The sequence below is a fragment of the Chrysochloris asiatica genome, unplaced genomic scaffold, assembly GCF_000296735.1.
Source record: "Chrysochloris asiatica unplaced genomic scaffold, ChrAsi1.0 scaffold00043, whole genome shotgun sequence".
NCBI classification, from domain to species: domain Eukaryota; kingdom Metazoa; phylum Chordata; class Mammalia; order Afrosoricida; family Chrysochloridae; genus Chrysochloris; species Chrysochloris asiatica.
In genome coordinates this window covers 10,804,945-10,813,159 of record NW_006408561.1, presented here as the reverse complement: position 1 = coordinate 10,813,159, position 8,215 = coordinate 10,804,945, and the positions used below count along the sequence as shown (strand labels likewise).

At 38.2% G+C, this 8,215-nt stretch overlaps 1 pseudogene; it reads left to right on the top strand.

Moving 5' to 3' along the window:
• Nucleotides 1-6,217: 6,217 nt before the first annotated feature.
• Nucleotides 6,218-6,919, top strand: LOC102828526 (annotated as a pseudogene).
• Nucleotides 6,920-8,215: the final 1,296 nt, after the last annotated feature.

Here is an 8,215-nt window from a genome sequence, read left to right as displayed (position 1 = left end):
GCAAACGGAAATGAAAGGAATAGAAGAGTCAATACACCAAGAAAATTGGTCACTATTGCAATCATTTCACGAGGTAGCTTGTGATCATGAACTGATGGTCCTGAAGGAAGAAGCTCAAGCTGCACTGGAAGGTATTGGTGAAAAACAAGGTTCCAGGAATTGATGGAATACAAATTAAAATGTTTAACAAACCAATGTAGCTCTCAAGGTGCTTATTCATCTATGCTAAGGAATTTGGAAGACAGATAGCTAGCCAGCCTACTGAAAGAGATATATATTTGTGTCTATTATTTAAATAAAGGTAACCTTACAGAATATGAATATTATTGGAAAATATCATTGCTATCACATGCAAGTAAAATTTTGTTGAAGATAATTCAAATATGGATACAATAGTACATGAATAAGGAACTGCCAGAAATTTAAACTGGATTCAGAAGAGCACATGGAACAAGGATATCACTGTTGACCTACTCTGGATTTAGGTAGGTTGAAAGCAAAGAATAAAAGAAAGACGTCGCAAAAACAGCATGCTAGTCAGGTCTGACCTACTCTGTCTTCACGTGGGAGAAAAAGAATCAAACTCCACATGAGTTTGGTTCCTATGAGGCAAAGGAGAGATATGTTCCACTCTCCAACCTTCTTTACCCTGTTCTTACACAACTATTGCTGTCACACCTCTCTCTACTTCCCTGCTGGCTTAGATAGTCTATTTCAATGATCCCACAAATCACAAATAATGCTCACAATTATGGTGTTTATTATTGATGCAGTTTTCTCCTTTTTAGTCTGTCTTAGTCTACAGTCTCCACTGAAACTTGTCCAAATATTTGTGACATATTTTACAACATCACAGCAAAACACAAGCCACCACAATATGGCAAACTGACAGGTAAGTGTTGTTTATTAGGAAAGTTGTTTTTCTTGTTGTTAAATGTGGCCAAGTCAGTTCTGACTCATAGTGACCCTGTATAGGGTTTCTGATGAGTGGCTGGTGAGCTTGAACAACCAACCTTGTGGTTTAAATCAACCTTGCAGTCCAGCACATTAACTCCTAGCACCAGAGAGTGTAATTCAGGATCAGAGACAATTCAGGACATAACAGTTTTCTAGTCAGTGGTACTTCTTCTCAGTTATGCATAGCCACACCTATTTCTGGGCTCCTTGACCTCTGACCTGTTCTGGCAGTTGTTACAAACAACTTTAGCTCTTCTGATGGATGCCCAAAGGGCACCCAATTCTTCAGGTCCAAACGCACTCAGTTTTACTTGTTCCTAGGGCCAGGAAGGACTCCTGGTGTGGAGCTATAGAATCAACACTGGACAGTGAACCACAAGGTCAGCAGTTCAAACCCACTAGCTGCTCCCTGAAAACCCTATACAGGATTGCTATGAGTTGGAACGACCTCAATGGCACTTAACAGAAACAACAAGAAGGGCCAGGAAGTCCACTATTCTATCTCTATGCCACTTCCTCGGTTACTGCCATCTCTGGTGCCCTTTTTCTACTTAAGGATCTTGAGGTCCAAAGGATGTGCTCCACTTGTGGCTCTTCCTTCTTGATGATCCTGAGATCCTCTAATCCTACTTCTGAGATGACTCACTTTAAATCCACAGAATGCAAAACTAACCAATCTTAGTGTTAGAGTCCCAGACACCCTATTTGCATCTTTTTATCCAACCATCCTGGTGTGGTGCTGTAGGATAAGTGCTCGACTACAAGGTCAGTTGAAACTGTAAAGTTGGTTATTCAAGCTCACCAGCAGCTTCTCAGAATCTCTACATAGGGTCGCTATGAGTTGGAACTGACTTGATGGCATTTAAAAGAAGAAGTTTATGAATACAAGAGCTATATCAAGTAAATTCACTGTATCACAGATATTTATTTGTGTTTCATTGTTTATCCAAATACGTTAGACTTTGTGGATCACAGTAACAAACTATGGATAAGATTGTGAAAAATGGAAATTCCAAAAACACTAATTGTGCTCATGTCGAATTTTGATTTGCCATAAGAAAAGATGTGCATCAAAGTTACATCCTTTCATCATATTTATTTAATCAATATGCTGAACAAATTATTCAAGAAGCTAGACTAAATTAAGTAATACAGCATAAGGATTTGAGGAAGGCTCATTAATAATATGTGAAGCATAGAAGACAAAAGCTTGCTTGTTAAAATTGTAGAGGACTTGAAGCATTTACTACTGAAGATCAAAGACTACAGCCTTCACTATGGTTTACACCTTGATGCAAATAAGACAAGGATTTTTTTTTTTTAACCTGGATCCACAATTAATGCCCATGGAAGCAGCAGTTAAGAAGTCAAGAAGCATATTGCACTGGGTAAATCTGCTGCAAATGTCCTCTTTAAAGTGTTACAGAGCAAATAAGTCATTTTGAGAACTAAAGTGCACCTGACCTAAGCCGTGATATTTCCAATTGTCTCACATGCATGCAAAAATTAAACCATGAATAAGGAAGATTCAAGACTTGATTTTGAACTATGGTGTTGGCAAAGAATTTTGAAATATGCCATGTACTGTCAGAAGAATAAATAAATCTGTTTTGGAAATAGTACAACTTAACTGGAATGTTCTTTAAAAGGGAGGATGAAAAGATTTTGTTTCATGTACTTTGGACATATTGTGGAGATAGAGGACATTATGCTTAGAAATGTAGGGCAAAAATGAGGATGGCATCAAAAAGATGTATTGACACAGTGCTACAACAATGAGCTTCAGTGATTGTGAAGATAGGGCAAGACCCAGCAGTGTCTTTCTCTGTTGTACAATATTGCTAGTGTTAAGTGCCGTCAAGTAGGTTTTCACTCGTAATGACCCTGTATGGGTTTTCCAAGATGCTGGTGGGTTTGAACTGATGACCTTTCAGTTAGTGCTAATCCTACAGTTCCACACTAGGATTCCATGTGGTCACTACAAGTCAGCACCAATTCAATGACATCTAATAATAACAACATTGATATTTTATTCTTATCATAAATTGTATCAAAAAATTTCAACCTGCTTATCTATTATCACCTAGCGCAGTAGTTACGAATCGGGCTGCGAACCACAAGGTCAGCAGTTCGAAACTACCAGCTGTTCCACAGGAGAAAGATGAGGCTTTCTACTCCTGTAAAGATTTACAGCCTCAGAAACCCTGTACAGGGTCGTTATGGGTCAGAACCGACTCCCTGGCACATAACAGCAACAACAACAACAATAAGCTAGATATATTGTTACCATGTTTGGACAGTAGCTTTAAAAACTGTTATAATACCCCAAATTTGTTTAGGGGAAGCTTGAGGTTGGTTTCTAAGTTCTATATTCGTCTGGGATATTGGTCTATAGTTTTCTCTTTTATGATGTTTTTGTTTGGCTTTGTCAATGGGGTCATGCTGTTCTTAATCAATGAGTAAGAAAATGTTCCTCCTCTTCAATTTTTTGGAAATGTTGAAAAGAAGTTTGGTGTTAATCCTTCTTTAATGTTTGGTAGAATTCAGCAGTGAAGTCATGTTGTCCTTCATTAAGAACTGGTTTATTTCTGAGTCAAACTTTTTGCATGTTATGTATCAGTTGATATTTTTTATTCATTCTTAAATGAGTTTTGATAGTGTGAGTTTCTAGTAATTTGTTCTTTTTATTTTGATTATCTAATTTGTTAGCTCAAAATTGTTCCTAGTATTCTCTTATATTTTTTTTAAGTTTCTGTGAAGATGTTAGTACAAGCCCTCTCTTTCATTAATGGTTTCAGCTATTTGACTCTTTTCTAAATTTAGAGTCAATCTGACTAAGTTTGTCAGTTTTGCATATTTTAAAAGAAAAAAAAAAACACAACTTTTGATTCCAGTGATTTCCCCTGTTTTTTTCCTATTCTTTATTTTGTATAGTTTTGCTAGAATTTTTAGTTTTTCCCCCTTATGCTAGCTTTGGAGCATGAAATGATTGCTACATGTTTATTAGATAGAGATGATTTATATAATTCCACTTATTTACTTCTGAAAGGAGCTCTGGTAGCATAGTGGTTATGAATCGGGCTGCCAACTGCAAGGTCAGCAGTTCGAAACTACCAGCTGTTCCGCGGAGAAAGATGAGGCTTTCTGCTCCCGTAAAGATTTACAGCCTCAGAAACCCTGGACAGGGTGGCTTTGAGTCAGAGTCAGAACCAACTCCACGGCACATAACAACAACAACAACAATTTACTTCTGAGGGAGGTGGCAAAGTGGTGGACTAGCCAAAAGTTTATACAGATCCTCTACAAGAAAGATATGGAAAACCAAATGAAACATATGCAGACAATAGTCTTGGAACTCTGAGCTTCAGATGAAGGAATAAGGAAATGGATTGAATGTTTACTAGGAGAGAGAGCTGAGCAGATCCAGTAAACCTGATGACTTGTGCCAGCTAACCAGAGATTGTACAACCATCTTGAACTTTGTGAGTGACTTCAGTGACAAGAAAACATATTGGCATTGTAGAAATATACCTGTGGCTCGGAGAGATAAAGGTGCAATTTTTTCATGTACCTCACACTCTCCTAATGAACAGAGGCGAGGCTGGTCCCCACCTCTTACACTCTCATGGAAACTCCCAGACTCCTAGTAGATGGAGCTGCACAGAGGTGAGTCCAGAAGTTGTGAACCCCATTAAAGAAGGGGGAATCATTGCATTATCTCCCTTTGGGTGGGTCCTGCTCCAAATCTTCAGAGTTAGCCCTGACGAGTCCAAGACTATCCCTCCCTAGGAGACGCATCTGAACAGACACACGGGGAAGAAAAAATCATAATAAAATAAAGAAAATGCCATATCATTTTACACAGTGGTTGAACAGTCCCACCAACATTGTGGGAATATCTCAGTATCTTCATACCTTCACCAGCATTTTTTTTTTTTTTTAACTTTGCTGTTAATGCTTTTATGAGATGATATCTCATTGTCTTGCTTAATTGCCCCTTTGATCATGAGATAGTGTCCTTCTTTATCTCTTATGCTGGTGTTTGTCTTAAAGTTTACTTTATCAGAGATTAGTATTGCCACTCATGCTTGTTTATTGTTGCAGTTAGCTTGGTATATTTTTTTTCCATCCTTTAACTTTTAGTCTGTTTTTGACTTTGTGTGTAAGGTGTGTCTCTTGCAGGCAGCATGTTGAAGGGTCTTATTTTGTTATCCATTCTCCCACTCTTTGTCTCTTCACTTGTGCATTTAATCCATTGTCATTCACTGTAATTATTGATAGGTATAAATCAATTGCTGGCATTATGTTAATTTTTTGGTAGTGCTGTTCATTCCTTTGTTCTGTATGCCTTCTTGTGTTGAGTTTGTGGTTTTTGTGCTATTTCTTGTTGGTTTTTTTCTTAGTTTTCATGTTTGCTTGTTCTGCTTGAAAGTTCATTTTCATGGTAAATTCTGTAGTATTAACTTTCTTTGGGGTTACTTTATAGTCTATTAACTTTTCTCTCCATTTAAGAGAATCTATTGTATCCTATAATCTACCTGACATTCTCTCCTCCTGGATCTCTGTTCCTACATTTTCTCCTTCTTTGACATTGCTATTATTTTGATCTTATGTTGACCTCCCAGCTCCCTTGAATTCATTGTTGTAATTTTGTTCTGTTCTGGACTCTGCTATTTGTCATCTGAGTTTCAGGTGGTGTTGTCAGGCCTGTCAATCTCTGGTGGTTGTCTGGTCTTGTTGGTTTTCAGTCCAAATAACTCCCTTTAAGATGTTTTGAAGTTCTGGATTGACTTTGACAAAATCTCTTAGCTTCTGTTTATCCTGGAATGTTTTGATTGCATCATAGTATTTGATTGACAGTTCTGCTAGATAAATGATTCTTGCTTGGCAGTTTATTTTTCTTAGGATTTTGTACATGTCTCCCCATTGCCTTCATGCCTGAAGGGTTTGTGCTGAATAGTCAGAGCTTAATCTGATTTACTTGCCTTTGTAAGTAAATTTCTCTTTTCCCTGGCTTCTTTTAAGATTTTCTTCTTGTCTTTGATTTTGGAGAGCTTGATTATTATATGTTTTGGTGATTTTCTTTTGGGGTCTAGACTTCCTGGGGTACTTTTGGCTTCATGAATATTTATCTTCTCATCTTTCAAGATGCTAGGGAAGAGTGTGTGAGGGAAGATAGAGTCCCCACTGAATAATTTTCATCTTGTTTAGATGGGTCTTGTAAAAAGAGATGGGGGACTTATCTCTTAGAACTGGCACCATGGCATCTGGCTGCAAGATTGTCCCATCCATCCTTAACAATGACCTTGTCAATTTAGGGGACAAGTGCCTCTGGATGTTGAAGTCCAGTGCCAATTATCTGCACCTGGATGTAATGGGCAGGCATTTTGTTCCCAACAGTACCTTTGGTCACCCTGTGGTATAAAGCTCTGAAATCAGCTAGGCCAGGACCCTTTCGTTGATATGTATATGATGGTGTCTAGGCCAGAATGGTGGGTAAAGCCAATGGCTATCATTCGGTCTAATCAATATACCTTTCTTTTTGAGGCTACTGATTAGAGACATTCCTGAGAATGTGACAAAGGTTGGTCTTGTGATCAAACCAGGTAGTACAGTTGAGTATTTGGCACCATAGGCTGGCTAATCTATAGATATGGCTTTGGTTTTGACAGTAGGGCCTGGCTTTGGAGGGCAGAAATTTATAGATGACATGATGTCCAAGGTTCACTGATTGAGGGCCCAATTCCCATCTTTGGACATTGGGATCAATGTGGCATAGCTCCTGACACTAGCTGTAAGTATACAGAGGCAGGAGCTAACATGATTGTGTCTGGCAATGCTGTTATGTGATGTGAAGACCCTAGATCTATCATCAACTTGTTAAAAAGTTTTCTCAGAAGCTGCTCAGAAATGTTCTCTTGATTCAAGCAGTCCCATGTCAGTTCATAAAACATCCTTTTAATTGAAAACAGGAATGTTGATGACCAAATCAGACCACGGTGGAGACAGTTCTGCTGATCTGAGCAATTATCCATTCAAGTGAAAACAAGTTATAGTGAAGAATGTTTAGGAGGGCATTGGTGTTTATATTTTACTTACATTTTTAGTGATGAGACTTAAAAATTAACGTGTTTAATGTCTGTTTTTTTTTACTGAGACTGGGTTTTTATAAAGAATAAAAATATGACTGTATTAAGGTGACAAAACAAATGGGCCTTAATGCCAAGGAAGGCATATTAGATCCTGTGAAAAATATTTTTTTTGGTATTTCTAGCAAAAGTTTTCTATTGACTCTCAGCTGTTTTTTAAAAGCAAAGGAAGTTATTTTGTTTTTCCTGTTTCCTTTATTTGTCATTTATATATATGCTTAAGAATGTGATTAGAATGGAGTTTATTAAATTTCTAAGGTTGGATATAGGTGGCATAAGATCTATTATGTTTGTGTCTGAAATATCTATTGAGTCTAAAATAACCTATTCTTTATTTTTCACCTTATACATGATGTATAAAAAAAAGAGATGGGGATAAGATTCTTATGATTCAATAGTAAGTAATTGTTGACATGACTAATTGCGACTGTCACAATTGTAAAGGTCAAAGTTTCATAAAAAAAATGGGGAGTGGTTAATCTTACAGTCTAGAAATAGAGAACCCTAAGACCATCAACGGAGAAGAGCACAAGCGGCATGTGTGACCTTTTCCAGAGAAGCAGAGACACCAGCGATGGAGGCAGGGATGTGACATGGAGAGAGGAAGCACCAGAGGACTCCAGATTCATGGAAAGAGAGGGACTGAGAGCTGGCAGCCAGGAGGCAGACTTGCAGAATGTGCCCTTTGATGTTCAAGATGGCAGATTGGGTAGATGTGTAGTGAGGAGCTCCATCAATAACAACACAGAATGCTGGGCAAAGCAGGCTCAGGGATGGTGCTAGAACTCTGAACCACATATAAAGGAATATTTAAAAGATTGAAAGGCTTATAGCTTGAGGAATTTGTAGGAGAATCAAGAAATCCATTGCTTTCTAATTCAAGATGCTCAGCTATTCCAGGAGCTGCCAACTTGGGAGACAAAAAGTGGGGGAAGGCTCAGAACAGCCACAAACGCCGGACAGAACCGAGGAGATACAGGTGTGGACATTCTTTTTTTTTGGTATCTGTCCATTGTTCATTGGTCTCTCCCTGACTATGCACTTTCATTAAGGTAACGAGAGGGTATACCTGAGTGAATGGATATGCCACCTCACTCCCGGAGTGTTCT